Source organism: Cynoglossus semilaevis, chromosome 19 (genome assembly GCF_000523025.1).
Source record: "Cynoglossus semilaevis isolate Cse_v1.0 chromosome 19, Cse_v1.0, whole genome shotgun sequence".
Classification (NCBI taxonomy): Eukaryota; Metazoa; Chordata; class Actinopteri; order Pleuronectiformes; family Cynoglossidae; genus Cynoglossus; species Cynoglossus semilaevis.
Window position 1 is genome coordinate 2,933,185 of NC_024325.1, and position 18,387 is coordinate 2,951,571.

The 18,387-nt window shown below is 40.2% G+C and overlaps 1 protein-coding gene across 3 annotated transcripts in view; it reads right to left on the reverse strand.

The window, feature by feature from the left end:
* The window catches only part of fstl4 (follistatin-like 4), a 157,418-nt gene extending 139,348 nt beyond the window's left edge, over positions 1-18,070 (reverse strand). For 2 of the 3 annotated variants that reach the window (XR_003052833.1, XM_025065434.1), the window contains exon 1: positions 8,081-8,734. The gene's annotated coding sequence lies outside the window, so the exon portion shown is untranslated. Of the gene's footprint in view, positions 1-8,080; positions 8,735-17,116; positions 17,169-17,848 lie in introns of those variants that run through there. The other variant, XM_025065435.1, reaches the window with a different exon arrangement.
* Between the last annotated feature and the right edge of the window lie 317 nt (positions 18,071-18,387).

Genomic DNA, 18,387 nt, shown 5'->3' on the forward strand with positions numbered 1-18,387 from the left:
ATTGTGGTGTGTGTGAACACGGAGACAAAATGTCCAGTGTGTATCCGGATTCTCATTCTCACACTTCAACTGGCTCAAAGTTCTTCGTGTACAAGTAACACAAAAACAAAGAGAAGGTGTCATATCTCAACACTACGGCTAAATAAGCCGTGTGTTTTCAGCAGCAGCAGCAGCAGCAGCACGGTAACTGAATTCCCGTAACTGAAACAAAGCAAAGGCGTCCTGCTGAGATCTGTCCGAGTGATAAATCTGAGGCCCACCTGCTTCCCGTCCCAGCTCAAAGCTCTAGGTAGGATCGCTATCACAGTTAAAAATGACACGTTCAGTTCCTGTGCGACGACCGGTCCCCACCCAGCATGGCCTCCCCGTCTTTGCAAAGTGCTGAGTATTTAAATAAAACACACAAAGGAGGGAAAGGACAAAGGAAATAACATGTGTGAACACAGAGTGTGAACTGAACACCGCTCTGAAGTCAAATCTTTCGCATATGAAGTTCATTTCCTCTTCACGTTGGCTTTACGGTTCTATTTTTTTAAAGTGCACTCTTTACATTTAAGAAAAGATTGCATTAGTAAAGAGAAAAAAAAGCCGATGGTTTTAAAGGTTATATGCAATTTGGGTCATCTTAGAAGAACTCCTGTTTGTCTTCTTTCTGTCCAATTAGAACATTCTTTATTCTAAAGCATACCACTCAATATGCTGTTAAGGTAAGTGCTGTCAGGAAAAAAAATAAAAATTCTTCTGAGTAAAAAGCCTTCCATTCCATGCATGTGTGGGTCTATATCGTATCTGAAATTCCCAGCAGCCCCTGACTTAGACAGATGTCTTTGGACTGTGAAACAAAGTCACCAAAGGGAGCACCTTTGCCCGAAATATTTTCGCGGCACTCAGATGTGACAGCAGCGCGCCCCGTCTCTTTGACATCCTGGTCAGGAAAGATAATAAAGATGCCACCCGTGTCAGTCTGTCTGTCATCTTTGCATCAAGATCGTCTCAGTTATCATCTTAAAACCCCCGAGCGAACGGCATGTGTATCCTTTCAAGGTTTTTTTTTTTTTGCTCCACTTTTATATATATTTTATGACAAGAAATGTGATAAATCTCAGGATGCTGTGGAGTGTTGCTTCCCAAAGAGGATTAATATGGCGCGGTAGTAAAAAGATAAGGTTATGAACTGTCATTCACCGCAATGTAGAGGGTTTATACACACTGGCCGGGGGAAGGGAGACAGCTTGACAACACACTTTTAAAATGCCTGACATATGGACAGCTCGAAAAATAAACTGGCTTTACTCCGAGAGAGCAAATTTAAAAAAAGAGAAAAATATAATTAGTGATGACTGATAGCACCTGAGAAAGGTTAGGAAATAATTAAGTCTTTCTCAGAGTGCTGGGGTTCAAGTCATTTAAGCAGTTTTTAATATTTATTTAAATATGAAAAAGTCTTTCTCAGAGGGCTGGGGTTCAAGTCAGCCAAAGCAGTTTTTAATATTTATTTAAATATATATATATATAAAAGATTGACCTGTAACTCAAAATAAATGTATTTGTATGTACAGAGAAGGAAACCCACAGCTCTGGATGTGTTTGTCTTGGTTGCGGTTATCTCTCACAGGTATAGATTAGATGCCGGGGTAAATTTAGGGCTTTTGTAAAGCTGCAGTAGTGACATAGATTTTGGGAAAGAAAATTCAGCAGGCATTCTTACAATAGAAAAAGAAATGAGCACGGGAATGGGAGTTGTAGGAACACCGCCATGATTAAAAGGTGAGCGTGGGATATGTGCTGGAGTGAGTGATGAGTACATCAGCCAAGTGTAGCGGCAGGGCTCACGTCGCAGGGATCCTTGAGCTACCTCGCAAGCTTTGCATCATTTTTATTTCTAATAAAGTCACTCCTTAAAACAGCCGGGAAGTGTGTTTTTTTTTTTTAAACAAACATTACTCAAAATGGAGTAAATAGTGCATTTGTCTTTAGTAACACCTGACTCTGCTTCAGCAGCAGAATAGTGGATGGGCCATAGACTACACAATTTCTGTGTTTATAGTAATGAAATGAGGAATGTGTATATATGTACTGTATATACAACATGGGCTTGAGTCCCAGAGGAAACACATACATATGTATGAATATACATATATACATACATATATTCATACATACACAGACATAAAATATATATACATACACATACAGTATGTGTAAATATACATATTCATACATATATACACACATACTGTATGTGTATATATAAACATATATATAAAGTATATACATACACACATATACAGTTTGTATGAATATACATATTCATACATGTATACACATATGTACATATATATAAAAAATATATATAATATGTATGCATACATACACATATTTGTATGAATATACATATACACATATAGATACATACATTTATACATATATGTACAAATATGTATATATATAAATATATAGACATATGTATATACAAATACTGTATATATTTATAAAGTTTACATATATATTCATTTTAAACAACGCGCTCTGGGTTCCGAAACAGTTGCACAAGAAACAGAAAAGTGCAAAATAAACATGTGAGGAAACAATAAGGGAGCCATTAATTTAATTACAGTATATGACAAAGGCATATGGCAACAGTGACAGAGAAGTTAATTTATTTCTCCTGCAAAGCTACAACTGCACATGTGGTTTTTCAGATTGTGCATGCACTCTTAGGGAAAACAATCTGGCGCCCATTAAAGCTTCCAGGAGCTTAGGGAGAGAAAAAAAAAAACAATATCCAGGTTGTGGAGTTTGTGAGGGTACATTCTAACTGGTTGGTTCTCCCTTTGTTGCCATAGGAAAAATTACTGGCTAACACTTTCCTTTTTTTAGATCCCTGTTGTCATGAACTCTGCTTTGAGGTGTTGTCCTCATTTAGAGACAGACGGTGTGAGCTGGATGACCTTGTGATTGTTTTTTGTTTTTTTTTAAATGCCACACCCTTACTTCTATATTATCCCTTTTCTTTCCTACATTACCCATCTGCCCTGAGGGCGGTACAACAAGACAGCTAAAGCAAAAAAAAAGGGAGAGAAAAATAGTGGGAAATGCAATTGCATGATAGGGTGGTCTGCCTGAATAACTGACTGCACGCACTAAATATAGAGTAGTTGCAAAGTGGTGGATAACAACATGAAAGAGGTTTGCATTGTTAATAAAGAGGGGAGGGGGGAGTGAGACACCCTTTCACAGCTAAACAGCTCTCTGGAGGCACTCTGCACAGTAAAAAGAAGGGTGTTAGACTGTGGAACCACTGAGTGAAGGGCCACTAGAACCCTGAGCAGTCTGTTGTTGCCACTCATGGAGGCAGCAGCCTGTAATAAAGGCATGCAAAGAGGGAAAATTGGACGTCTTTAACACAGAACACTGGCTTCTATACTTTTTGCTCCCATGTAAAAGTAAGTATATTATTGCAGAAGGATAGTGAATTTACAATGTAAAGTATAGGGAGTAAGTGTGATGAAAGTGATCAGATTCCGAACTTAAGTGCAAGTACGGAATGACACGCACTGTATATCCAGTAATTCCACCGTTCATCCATGTGTTGTTGCTCGAATACACAGACTGCGGTTTACTTAAACGTTTTGCATTTCCAGAAGCAACTCCAGCTCAAACACCATCTCAACAACCAGCATGCAACTGTGAAGGTTTCAACTTCAGGTGAGATGTCAGACCAGCCTCAGTGAGCAACTAAGTCTACGTCTGACAAGCTGAATGATAAGGGACTGAGGACTGATTAAAAATGTAGGAGGACAACGACTTTAACAACAACGAATGAAAAAGGTTTAAAACGCAATTCAATGCAATAAAAAAAAGATTCATTTAACTTGATCACGATTAATCATGATTAATCATCAGCTATGCTTTAGTCGTTTAGATTAAAATGCAATTGTTTGACAGCCCTAGTTCATGCTCATATATTGCTTCACTTTCTAAACAGAACAGTGCCTTTGGAAATAAAGAGCAGATGACAACATTTCCCACCAACGTGTCTGTTGACACAGCCGCGAAACTAACACAATATTGTTAAGTCTGTTGTTTTCGACAGATCAAGAGTTGGCAAATAAGAAACATTTGGTTATTAAAATTCCTTCAGAGGTTTTTTTTGTTCATCTGGATTTTTGAATTATTGACAGGCTGTCACACTCAGTCGGGGTGACTGTCAGCATTGTTTTCTACTCCAGTTCCATCAAATTTTCACCCTCACATTCAGTATTTAGACATTCGCTCCAGTTACGCTCGCAAAGAGGTGAAAAACTCGTTTAAACATTCATGGGAACTTTTAAACTCCTCATTTTTTCAGAACTTTCTTTTCGGATTGGTTTATTTATGCCTTTCTTCTTGTGTTTAGTGGAGTGACGAAACGCAATTACCTTCATAGACTGGAACTTTTGACAAGAAATGGATACGTTTCTTCCTTCTGACTTGTCATATGTTTTTTGGGGGAAATAATGTGATGAGTCTCTTAAGCCAGAATTTCAAAGTGTGAAATAAATAGCCCGAGGAAACAGAACTCTTATCAGGCTAGTTCTATGAGCAGCTAGAGTGCTGCATGACTGCATAAGAAGAACGGTAAAAAGATTGGTGAGTGAACCCAGTGTAGAAAACAGATCAGCTGCTAACCTTTCCATAACCCTCCTTTATGCATTTCCAGGTTTCTGCTCCCTTCATTCATTCAGCTAGCGCCCAGACCGCTTGCCCCCACAGTTGCACAGCCGATGGTCGAAGCTCAGCTGCTGTGTTCGTATGGGATGCAGCAGTAAAGGTCATTGGTGGAAGTTCAGCATTAGTGATTAGAATTTAAAGTGACCTGCGGTGGTTGCATTTGTAGTCCCCGACACCACAGGGAGAGTTCAGGGGACTGAGAGCACGAGTCAGCGGTTACAGAGAACCGAGGGATATGAAAAGCAGCGCCGTTGACATCGGGTGTTCAGTTCTCACGCACGAGGGCACACAGGTAGGAATCCCAATCACTGATGGACGAGAACACGCCACTCGCCATCCTCAAATGCTCTTTCGCCTTATGTTTATGTTTGCAGTGCGGCTCATTATAATTCGTCAGAACATTTGCAAAGGCTAACAAATCAAAGTCAGCGGGCATATTAAAGAGAAGGAGAGTAAGTGGGTTTGGCTTCCCCAGGGGGATTGCTTTGTTGCGCGGAAATAAATCCTGCTCCTGATTAGACATGTTCCACACAGGTGCGAAGGGACGCGACGCCGAGCCATTAGAGTGTTGACAAGTGGGACCGTAAACATGATCTGACAAATTGTCTCCATTCCAATTAAATGTCTTAGAAAACTGAAAAGTAGGCTTGTGGTATATAGAAGTAGTTAGCATTTAAGTATGTATGGTTGTACGATACATGGTTTCACTTAAGGCCCCTTTGATAGATTATAGTACCATCAAGAAAACTTTGAATAATTACAGTGTAAGAACCAACTTCCCTCTGGGGAACCTTGTGTGTAATTTATGAGGACAAGCCTGTTCTCGGTGTGTATTTAATCATATCGCGCTGCGACACTGACAAAAACAAAAGGAATCATCACTGATTTGTCTACCTTCATATGTGCCGAGTTAAAACGACAAGTTAAAAGCACTGGATACTGCTGTTCTGTCATGTTGGTGAGGGATTTCTGCACACACAATTTTGATCACAAAAAAATACATTGACAACATGGCGGACATTACTTTTCTACAGACACGTATTGACTTCAGCATGTGACGTTTGGTGTCTTTGGGAACATCCACCATGATTACAGATGAAAACCACAGGCAGATCAGACCACTGGAAATCCAATTACACATCCGAAACAATCACATCACAACAACTGCATCGACGGTGTTAATCAAGAAAGGAAAACTGGTTTGTACTTTCAAATCGGTCTTTCCAAATGTCATGAGTTTCATTACGACAAATCAGATCAGTAGACATGGTTAGATAAATGCCTGTGATTAGCTTATCGTGTGACAGTATCAGGTCGTGGGGGGACTATAGCTAACATCAATGATGTCGTAAAAATAAAAAACAAAACAATTATTTAAAGCAGTTAGACACACGCTGCTTCAAGCACGTCTGAAATCCTACATTAATATTTCCATCTGATACATACACACATCTCTCTCTCTCCCTCTCCCACTTTCTCTCTGCCTGCGCGCGCGTCTGTGTGTGCGTGCGCGTTTGCGTGTCGATATGCTCATGTGTCTTCGGTAACAATCTGTGACTGTGTGAGTCATCCCACCATTAGACGGTCTCTGAAGCACAACAACCGGCCATAATCTGCCGGACACCGCACTGTAATGGCTGTGTGCGAGACAGCTAATAAGTTACACAACAGATTGCAAACTGAGTCACTCTTCTGGGCTTCGTCATTATTTCTCGACCCGCTGACTGCGACCCCGGGGTGAGTTGAAAACCTGCTCTGAAGGGCTGAGGACGTGACGTGTCCACTTTCTCTGAGGGGTTTGCCCTTTAAGATTCACTGATGTTTGAACTGTCCATGAAGAATATTCTTTTTTTTTTTATTTCTTTTTTTAAAGCATGCTTAAGTCAGATATCACTGACGTCTAATGTACTAAAGGAACGAGTCCTACCCCTGGAGACTGTGAAATCAATTTTTATCATATTTAACCTAATGCCTAATTTGTCATGTGTAAAGAATGACTATACGTTAATTAAAATTATTGGAAGTATGTTACTATAAATTATGAGCCGGGGCCAGAGGTTGCCCTACAAACACAAGTGGGAACCGCTGCCATTAATATTCTCATTCGGGAATGCAGGGCAGATATTGATCTTGGTCTGCTGTGCGTGTCTTAGCAAATGTGCTGCTAGTAAGCGTGCACATGAAGCTCGGGCCGGGCTCGTGTGTGCTGCTGCACGTGCCTGAGTGGAGGGGATCATTTGGAGGGGAGCACAGATGAACAGTCGTGATGCTGGAGCGTATCTGTCTATCTCCAGCTATTTAAGTGGGGAATCCAACTAACCCTGACAGGGTGGAGAGAGCGAACAGAAGTCAGGGGAGTGGAGCTGTGGGGGTTGGTTTTTTTTTCTTGGAGGCTGGAGCTTTTTCAGCACCACGGAGAGCTCCGGTGCCTCATTTGCCACTCTGCTGGCCGTCACGGAAATTCTGTTTCCAGTGTGCCAGCTCTCTGCTGACAACACTGATAGGATATCCCCATAAGAGAGCGAGCTGAGGCAGCTCATTTAACACAATCAAGAGACATAAAATCCCATCTTCTTTGAACGCCTCGTGATGCTCGAGTTTCCCTGCTCTCTGTGAAGGGGGGGATAGGTTGGAAGACACCGGTTTATGCCAGAGGTTAAGTCTTCCTCCAGGGAATCAGATGAGGGGTTAAAAAGTAGGTAAGCGGCTGTGAATGGTGTCGAGGTGTCGGGGGGCCAGCAGCGTGCCACGCCAGAATGCCTTGCGTGGAATGTGAGTGTGTGTGTGTGTTATCATTTCACTCCCTCTACTGCTTGAGCAAACCTGGCGCATCCGGGCAGAGAGAGAGCGAGATAGAGAGAGTCCTCCCGGAGCCATTTATCAGCAACTACCCCCGGTGTTTCTGTAGCGGGAAGATTCGCAACACAGTTACACAAGGTGAGAGAGAGAGGCTGGCATCTGGTCATTCTGAATGATTAATCACAGCTCGCGTTGCGCCAGACAATGGACCACAAACCATTCAGTGTAATTAAGCACTGTCACAGATTGTCACTGACATCGCCCGCGCTATAACGCAGCTCACGGCACTCTCCTGGTTCTGCCTCTGGCTAACAAACCTCCCCCTCCAGAAGATGCCCTTCTGCTATTGACACAGTTCTACCCCGTTGTGGGGAAACTTAGCCGAATTGAAAGCATGCTACATTCACCATATTTTCTATTTACATGTGGTAACACAACCAAAAACAAGCGGTGGTTAAAAAAACGAAGCCACTCCGCGCATCCAAAAGCAGCCAAACTTGTACAAAGACATCAACAAACATCATCCAACTACAGAGCAGCCTGTGTGGGAGGACAGTTCTCCACTTACCTGTGTTATTCTGGGGCTAAATGACGGGGAAATTCGAGCGAATGTTGCCACAGAATTCCTCGCTACAACGCGTCCAAACTGCGTTCTCTCTCTTTTTTTTTCTTTCTTTTAGTTCCACAGTTCTTCTTCTCGTCTCGCTGGGCCCTCAACGACTTTATAGTTCTAATTTCGGGGAGTAAATGTGTCAGGAGCAGCTGCGTTAGTAGCGACGGGTAAATGCGTCCCAACTCTCAGCAGCGGCTTGCCATTCTCCGGCTGGTCTCCTCTCAGCGCTGCGCTCCTGCTCTGCCCTATTTCAACCGCTCTCTCTCTCTGCGCTCTCCTCCTGACGTCAGCCGCTGCACGCCAACTGCGGTGAGGCTGCATCTGCAGATTCATCCCACTGGAAAGCGACACCTGTGTGTCAGTGTAGTGAGTGTATATGTGTTTCGGTCTACACTGTTCTTGTCTGCATTAAAATGGACGACAAATTATGAACTGTCATGTAGACAGCCTTAATATGCAGGTTGAGGCAGGAATTGCGTGTTATTTGCGTGTTAAGTTGGGTATGGACTGCCCAGTGGTCACACACACGCACGCACGCGCACACACGTAATGATGTATCACATCAATGATTTTTTTTCAAATTTAAAGACAGAATATTACTGGTGGTTTGAACATACACAGCTAAACTTTAGCAATATCATTCTAATGCCCCCTTTATATGGAAAAAAATAACAGAAAATAAAGAGAACCCTTTATATGAAAAAAATAACAGAAAATAAAGAGAACACGATATATGAAGCTATTTAAAGAGTCTGGTGTGAGAAATGATACAAAGAAACTCACGAGATCAACATGAATAGTAACAAAAACAACAAAAAATAGTATCATAATAATAATTCAATTATTATTATTATGTTTAGTCCCAGAAGAACCCTTGACCACTGAAATTTTACACAAGTCTGAACAATGACGTGGGCAACCTACAACCCAATGAACCCAGTGAAGTCCCTCCAGTGAAATACAGGCACTTTTGCGCCCCCTATGGAGGCACACCAACTGGTTCGGGAAACCACTCAGTTATATTTCACCATATAACCATAACATAAGTGATGTCAAAGATATAGTTGCGTCTCTTCTATGAGATTGGCACCTTATTACCTGCAGTGTCACTGATTTATCAGGATGACACTAATGGTGCTCACAAACACAGTAGGTAGTAATAATACAATCACTTTTACAGATGAGCACCCTCAAAATTACCGGGGTATAATAAGGTGACACATGTTTTTTCAAAGGCAAAGTGCAATTTAATTGCCGTTAAAGTAAATCATTTATACGCGCGAGACATTAATCCATTCATTACTGAAAGTGGAAATGTGCGTCAAACACATTTTCCTCTGCTGCCTCCTCACCCTCTTAAAGTAGGACATGGTACGAGTGCGAGTGAGGCCTACGGTACTGTACACAAAAGACACGTTAATGTTGGTGCCCCGATCAAAATTGCATGTGGCACTAAAACATTTATGCTTCATGTAACATTTATCAAGGCGATGGGGAAAGAAAAAAGAAAAAAGAAGAAGACTGGAAGTAGAGCAAACAGAGATGGGGAATAAAGAGGAATGCGAAAGAAGGCGGCTTTAGTCATGATGGTGCAATACCAGAATATTTTCCACTTAAGATGGAAAGAAAGACACGAAGGAAAGATTTGAGGCAGCTAACTTGGCAGTGTGTCCCAAAATGTATCACTGGATTCAGTTTTATGATGTCAGTAAAAGCCTATTAGAATGGAATTATTTTGACTTTTGGGAATTCTTACGCTAAAGACATTTCTCATGAACGACGAGCTTTTAAACTATTCTTACTTTCACAGCTTGAGATCGCACGAGTAGACAAAAAAAAACCCCGTTCTGTCGACCCTCTATGGGCCATTGCAGTGGACATGTTCCGATCCATAATATTGACAAATGCATATCAGATCTATTCATAAAAAAAAAACAGCGGCTCTCTGAGCAATGCAGAGACAATCTCAGACTGCTGTAGGCACACAATCAATCATACCTAAATGGTGCAAATGTGACTTGGCTCTCGAGGGGCCCATAAAGACATGAGGCCATGCGTTGCATTGCGAGTGGAACATCACGCGCGTTTTGCCGTTTAGTCTACATCCCTGACTGGTCAAAGTGAGTTTCATCCTGTGGGGACGAGGCAGGTGGGTGGCGGGGGGTTATCATTATCACTGTCACCATTACCTCTGTGTGAGTGTTTGTTGTAGCGGAGACATCAGAAACATCAGATCATCTTCTCTCACAGTCAAAGACACTGCGGCAGGTGTCAGCACGGAAGGGGCCTCCTTCACGTAGCTGCTCTCAGGCGAACACAGCCATACACTAAAACACACAGACACAAATATGCTATACGTGTATGTGTGTTGTGAATTGAGATGATATTAAAAATATATATATATATATAGTATATATGTAAATATATGTCAATATAAATATAAATATATGGCTAAATATATATCTAAATATAAAAATATATGTCAATATAAATATAAATATATATATAATGTAAGAAATGCCAATGTAAATATATCTTTAAATGCTTATTAAACTCATTAATTCCTCATTCAAACTTCAAAGAATAATACATTGTTGCTCTCTCTGCTTTTGTATTTTGTTCAGTCACTGCAGTGCCATTTAGATGGCACCTGACTGGATTTTTTTGACACGATAATCCATAGTGAACAAAGGTAGCAGGTGGAAGAGAGCTTAAAGACGTGGAAGTATGCACTAAAGAGGAGATCAAAAGTCTGAAGGAAAACCACCGAGTACAGACAGGTGACTTAGACTGAAGCAGGTGGGAAAGTGGAGACGAGGTACGGGGAGTAAAAGTCGAGACGTTTAAATACCCGGTGTTAACCGTTTCAATCCACCTTCTTTTCCAGGAACATATGGACAGATTGGAAATGTCTGTCTCTGTTAATTATCTGATGGGAAAAGTTTGAAAATATAGGTTTACAGATGGAACGGCGACCTGCTATCATACATGGTTTCAAGGCAGTGGCATTTTCTTAGAGACAGTTCACTAAACTGAGGGGGAGGGAGGATGGTGGGGCCTATTGGGATGGACAGGACAAAAATCAGAACAGATCAGAGCGCCAGCTAAAGGTGGAGATGGTCGGAACATGTGCTGAGGACAGATAGTGGCTGTGGTGCACAGAGAATGTTGCAAAAGTAGCATCTGGAGTGGAGGGAAATCACAGAAGTATTGGAGCAGGATAAGAAGATATCTGTCCTAACAGTGGACGAGATAAGGTGTGGGGGTGAGAGAGGGAGGATGAGCTGTAACGGTGACCCCTGAGAGGGGAAGGCGAAAAGGAAACAGCTTAAAAATAAATATATATATGAACATTATATTTTTAGTATTTTTTTAAAGGAATAAAGAAGGGACTTAAATAAATTATTAATATACAGTAAAAATTAATCAAAACAGTGAAAAGATATATTTATTTTTAAGTTATATCGTAATATTTTATCTGATCAACATTTTTTTCTTCGAGTGTTGCACCCAAACACTGTAATCATATGAAAATAACATGATAAATATTGTAATAAAGGCATGTATATAACTTTAAAAGACTATATTTTATGTATTTGTTTACAATAGAGAATGTAAGCAAAGGTAAGAATATGGGTTGATAAAAAGGAAAAGTACTTGCACACACACTCGCACACAAACCCAGACAAACACACAAACATGTCTCTCTGCTTTTACCCAAAACACATACTAATAATATCAGGTTCTTCTACTCTTCCAAATCTCAAATGATCTCAATCTCTTTGCTTCTGTGAAGTTTTTCCTAGCATGTTTGATTTATATTCTTGCTTCTGTGAAGTTTGTTTTTTTCCTAGCATGTTTGATTTATATTCCTGGAATTATAATAATATAATTCTTAACAACAATGTATGTTTATTTACCCCCCAAAACTACAGTTCCATGTATATTGTTTTAGATATTTCTAACACACAAATATATACTAGGGATTTTTACATATAGTAGTGAATAACATTCATTATGAGCAGGTTTGTACTTAAAAAGCATGAAAACAAGAAATAACATAATATCAATTGTGACTTTTCACACTGTGGGATGAATTAAGGACTTCTTAGCTGAAATACTTAAAAGCCTGCTTGTCCTTAGCACACACTACATTTACACTTCTGCCTTTTCAATCTCTTTAAACATTCAAGTTGTTTCATTACCTTTAATTTTCTCCTGAGTGAAAATTTAATCCTTTTAATGTTCTGAAGCACACACACAAAAAAGAGAAACAAACCCAGAGCGTCATATTTTCTTTAACTTCAAATATTCACCTGAACATGACACACTGTGGATGGCAGAAAATATACTTTATATTTCACTAGTCTTGTCCTTGGCTTCTGCCTCAATTTATCTTTCCAGTAAACAATGTTGGAGTTCCAGCTTTTTTTTTTAAAATGGACCCAGTCTATTCTTTCACATTCTAGGATTTCGTTCCCCCCGTCTGTGCTCATACATAAACCTGTTGCTTCTCTTTGTTTCTGTCCATCTCCACCTGAATTCCTCCCTGCCTTCCTCATCTTCCGCATTCCACCAACAAAAACAGAAACACGCACGACTACATTTGTCACTCTCCGACCCGCTGTTGGTCCACTACCCCTAGCCGTTCACCTGCTACACGCCCTTGTTTAATGGTCTATGTTTCCTCGCGCCGCCCTGCTCCAATTTGATAGCAGCCCAGCCGCCTGGTTCCCCAGATGACCATTCAGATAGAGCTAACAGATGAAAGCAGCAGTAAGACGCTGGCGGTAATGGCGCTATAGCTCGGGCTTACAGCCCATATTTCTCCCTGATGGCTCTGCTGCCCAGACTCTCTCTGACACCTGCAGGAGTGAGCTGCTTGGAGGAGTTGTTAGTATTAGAGATGCAGGGTCACACACAAAGGAACAGCGGCTAACACGGGCCCACGCGCTCCGAAACATGACGTCGACCGAGTCGATTTCTTAATCTTTCCTCTGACAAAGAAAATACCTGTGGAGTACAAGTTCCTTCGCCACTGAAGAGGAGATTCAAGCAACGTTTTAATAGTTTAAGTTGTATAAACGGCAATTAAATAAAATATTTAAATGTACTGTAGAATTCTACAGTTTAAGTTGTATAAATGGCAATTTTTTTTTAAATATTTAAATGTACTGTAGAATTCTATGTCATTGTGAAAAAGCAGAGGACAGAATTTGGAATTTTTTTTTCCTCTAATGTTTTGGGCAGCCATCGGGATTAGTCAACTCTGAATCAATGATTTACATTTATATACATACATATATGCATATATACATACATATATACATACATATATTCATATTTTATTATTCTACTGGAAATAGCACAATTTAAATGAAATAAAGTAAAGTAAGAATTCTAGAGACAACGGCTGTAAATAACTAGACAAGAACAGTTGCAGTAGGTGAGAATATCCATGAAAAATCAAATGTGCAGCTCGAGGAGTGTATTTGTGTGTTCAGGAGGGGGGAGGGCGCAGATGTAGGTGTATATGCCTTACAAGCCTTATTTTTTTGTAAATAAACAACCCTGTGAACAGTGTTGTGATTCATCTATGGGGCTCTCCTATTCCCTCTTCTGGCTGTACCATCACTACCGTCCCACTTCCTGTTTCAGCTCTGTTTGTTTGGGCCTAGTCTCCTGCCACTCAGCAACCTCCCACTGGACGTCCTCAAACTTTTATCAGCCACAGTCATTTTTCTGCCAGTCTCGTCCTTTCCAGAACACGCAGTTCTGATGAAAATCTTTATTTAAACCCAGGAAAACACACCAGACTGAGACTTATTTCTAATTTTTGTGTCTGACAATATTAACATTCTCTCCATTTGACTTTAATTTAAAAAATAAAAAAAAGTTTTAAAAAAGTCTGTTTTAAGCTAAATGTTCAACCATATCTGATTGTCTGTTTTAAGCTAAATGTTCAACCATTAATTTGGTATTGGTGTAATAATGATGGCTGTAGCCATACAAACTTCAAATAGTAGAGTTGGTAGGTCACTCTATGCATTTCCCTTAACATTTATGAGATTTACATTTATTAAATTTAGCAGACACCTCTATCCAATGCAACTTACATGAGCAGGATTAAGTGTATGGTTCCACTGGGGGCCGAACTCAAGACCTTGTGCCTGTGAGGCAGATGTCCAAGGCAGTCTTATGGACTCTTCATTTGTTCTTGGAAGATTCTTGCTCTTTATTTGAGAAAATGTACAGGACTATGACTGAAACCAAAACCAGGTTAACCCACCAACCCTGTTGTCTGTGAGAGAGATTCAAGTTGACTTTTCTGTTCTCTTTGAGCTTGGGTTTCCAAGGAAATCAGATATAATTCTTAGGTAATTTTCTGTGAATACCCACTATCCTCTGAGACAAATGTTAAGTGGAACTATTTCAGCGAATGGTTAATGTGATTAGATAGTTTTCCACCACTATTCTAATTACACAGCATGTGAGGTCAGTGGAAATGACACACAGTTTCACGCAAGGACAGCGACGTTATCGAGGAATTTCATAAATAATTTCACGGTTAAATTTTTAATGGCACTAATAGACATGTGGTTAATCACTGACGGCTCCTGACGATATCATAGCACCTGTGATTTGAGTTAATGAGCTCTGTTTAAATGAAATGATGCGTTCAAAGACGCACCTGCTGGAACGGTCATTGCCAAGGTCAAAGCGGTTCAAGTTTACAAATTGTCCTGTGACAAATCTTTTTCGAAAGCGGACGTCGGTGAATCCACAGCAGAGCACACACTCGAGAGTGTGTCAAACACTAGTGACACCAGCACTAATAACCGTGAATTCATCCGGCCCATACATCAACAGTGCAGACCAGCAATTGTGGTGTAATGGTACGAGAGATGTCCTCTTGGCAAACTTTGGACCTCTGAATAGCAATCGGTCACTGCTGGAGTGGCACAGGCCGTCTCATTATCACTGCTGGCTGTCCCGCTCCCTTTATAGCCCTGTGATTCCATCTTCCAATGGCTGTTTCTGCTTGTTAGTGTGTCATACCGCCACACAAAAGTCACCCTTAGATGGTTGTATGAGCACGACAATGCCTCTGATTTAACTCCTGTTCAGTCAACTAGGATCCAATACAACACTTTAGGGATGTTATTGAATGACAAATTGGTAGCAGAGCCGGGCAGCTGACTCTTCTGCAGAGATGACATCATCGGTTCAACGCTGAACAGAATCTCTTTTAGAATCTAAGCAGGAAATGTAAAAAAAAAAGTTCAGGGCAGAATGAGCTAATCAGGTGTCAAATTAGTAAACGCTACAAGGGCTACTGGTTCTATTTTGAGTGTCTGTCTGTAATGGTTGATTATGTCATTGTATCTAATTCACAGTAGAGCCTAAACTGTCAATGGACGACACTGTCTCAAAGTCAGGACATCGATGCGAACATCAGGCTTCACGCCATGTGTTTTCCAGCTGCTGCAGATAAGAGCTTTGGCAGAAAACATTTAAGAAAATGAAAAAAAAAAATAAAAAAAAATAAACTCTGCTCACAATAAAAGGCTACAGCAACCGAAAGCAGGAACAATCTGCTTTTAAACACTGTATATATATCCTTCAAGAATTGTTGAATATTATTATATTTAATAAATAACATTGCACTCTCTTTACTTCGATCGATCGATAGATTCACTCCAGACCCCGAGGAAGTCCTGCAGGTTTAACTGTCTTTCCTCTTCTTTATCTCCTGATAAGTACAGCCTTTTTAGTTGTTGTGTAAATTCCCAATCAACAAAAACTGCTTCATCCATTAAATATTTGGGACTACGGTGTGGACTTAATTTATGTTTCGATTGTCTGGTAACACAAACAATTTAACCCAGAGACGTGAAAGATCTTGAGCAGCAGGAGAGAAAGAGGACGAGAGAGAGAGGGAGAAAGGGAGAGAGATAGATTATAAATGACTGTTGGCCCTGGCAAAGCCGGGAGACCAATCAATAGTGTAGATGTGAATCTTAGTCATTATGGTTGACTGGGAGCCAGGTTGGCAACAAAGGGATTGGTTTCAGCAAAGATCCTCATTAGTTGTTGTCACTCTCACAGCGTAATGGATAAGCCGAGACTACAGTAAAAGTAACTGCTCTTGTCTGGCTCGTCATTTCAAAATCATTTGCAAAAACCCCATTAGAGAGGTCAAAACGCAGTTTGACTCTTTTGTAGCTTCACTTGAACACCTGTATCTTCTCTACATCGGCGGTTTATGTTATCACTACATCACATCTACGCTCCTGACAGAATAATACATTCAGGCTTTCATTCATTCTCTATTGCTTAATGACTTTTTACAGTTCTGAGGGGAGTTGGAGCCAATCATGGCATGGTACAACCTGAACAGTCGATCACATGACCACAAGTACAACAGTCACACTAATTATCAAATTATTGAATGTAAAAGAGTGGACTACCTGCTATAATGCAAGTGCACTACCCATCATGTCCACCGCGTGGCACTATGAGAACTTTTTTTTTAATATGGCTCACATATTTTTGATAAAGAATGACAAGATAAGTGACACTGGAACATTAGGGATGTCCGATAATAACTTTTCGCCAATATCTGATATGCCGATGTTGTCCAAACACTTAATTTCTGATTCGGATATCAACGCATACTGATATAGGCAACAGTTTTTCCCCAAAACTGCAGTAAATATCTTAGGGATTACAGTATATTTGGCAAAACCCAAGAAAAATTATCACATAAATTTCATACTTCATGCTACGATAATATCAGCCCACACCATTTCTGACTCCTTGCCAGAAACTCGGCACTAGCTGATAACGTGACAATAGTAGCACCATAGACAACTATAGTAAAAATATTATATTCTGATATGTTGGTTCTACATATTGTGACAAAGGATAGTTTACAGAAAAGTTAAACATTACTAATAGTTGAAATACTAGTTTCTATCTCAATCCTACCTTAATTCTGGGTTGACAGACGCAGATCTGTTTTCAGTGGAGCCACCGATATCTGAAAAGAGTAAACAGAGCAGAAAAATAAAATGATGTTGTCTACTTCAGTTTATCTGCTACAGTCTCTTTGTTGCATCAGCTGCCACACTGTCACACTGACATGGCAAAATGAAACACTTGAAAACAACAGTGACATTGTTCATGTTATCTGCTACCCCTCTGCGCTGTTCCCAATTTGACATGTCAAAATGCCTGCCCGGAAAAAAGGCCAGTACGACCGTCGACCAATCCTGGAACAGAGGAGTGAGTAAAGATTGGATGTTGTATTTTTTTTTTTTTTTTTAAACATCTATTTGTCTGGCCTGAAATTGCTCATCTTGAAATGGAACACTAAGAGATGTGCTCAAGTACAAATGTTTACAGGAACAATGATTTTATGCTGAATGGCTGCACGGAACTGTGTGCAATAGGGCAGGTTACCCTGACTGGTCAGCCAATTACTAAACAGTCGGATGGAGACCAATATAACATTTAAATGTCATGTGGTTTTATATTTGTACTTATTTGTTGAAATAAATGAACAATACAGTTTTAAGCATTTTTTTTTTTAATCTTGTTGCGTCAACCCCAAACTTTGAACCACATCTTGTTACATTTAAGAAACAGACAGCACTCAAGAGACCACAATGAGTTGCAAAAAGCATATTTAAATATCCAAACTTAAATACAGCCACTTACATGGAAAGCTGGACCAGACCGGAAGAGACCACAGGGCAAGGAAAAAAAAAGAAGCATGACCACTGCACACAATGCAGCGACTCCAAACGTGGCCACTAAACACTGTAGCACGACCACTAGATACAGAATAAGGACTGAGTGCAGGAGGGAGGCACACCAGGTGACAGCAGTTCCACTAATGAGCAAGACACAGGTGAATGTGATCACACTGATCAACTAAGAAAAACAGACTGGGGGAAAGGAGACAGACAGACCTCACACACCTCCATACAGTATATATTAAATTATATGTTTTATACAATTTGTCAAGAACAGGGTGTCATCATTCCCCTTTGTTTTCAGGCAAATAAGTACGTTAGCTATTTATCATTATTATTTAAATGTAATGAAATATAATTTTACAAAAAATATCTCAAACAAAAAAATATCCTGAACATAAAGTGTGTATTTTTTTTTTATTTAAAATTCATCAAGCGTGCTGGATCGAACACCCTAGTGGGCTGGTTTGGGACCACGGGCCTTATCTTTGACACCCCTTG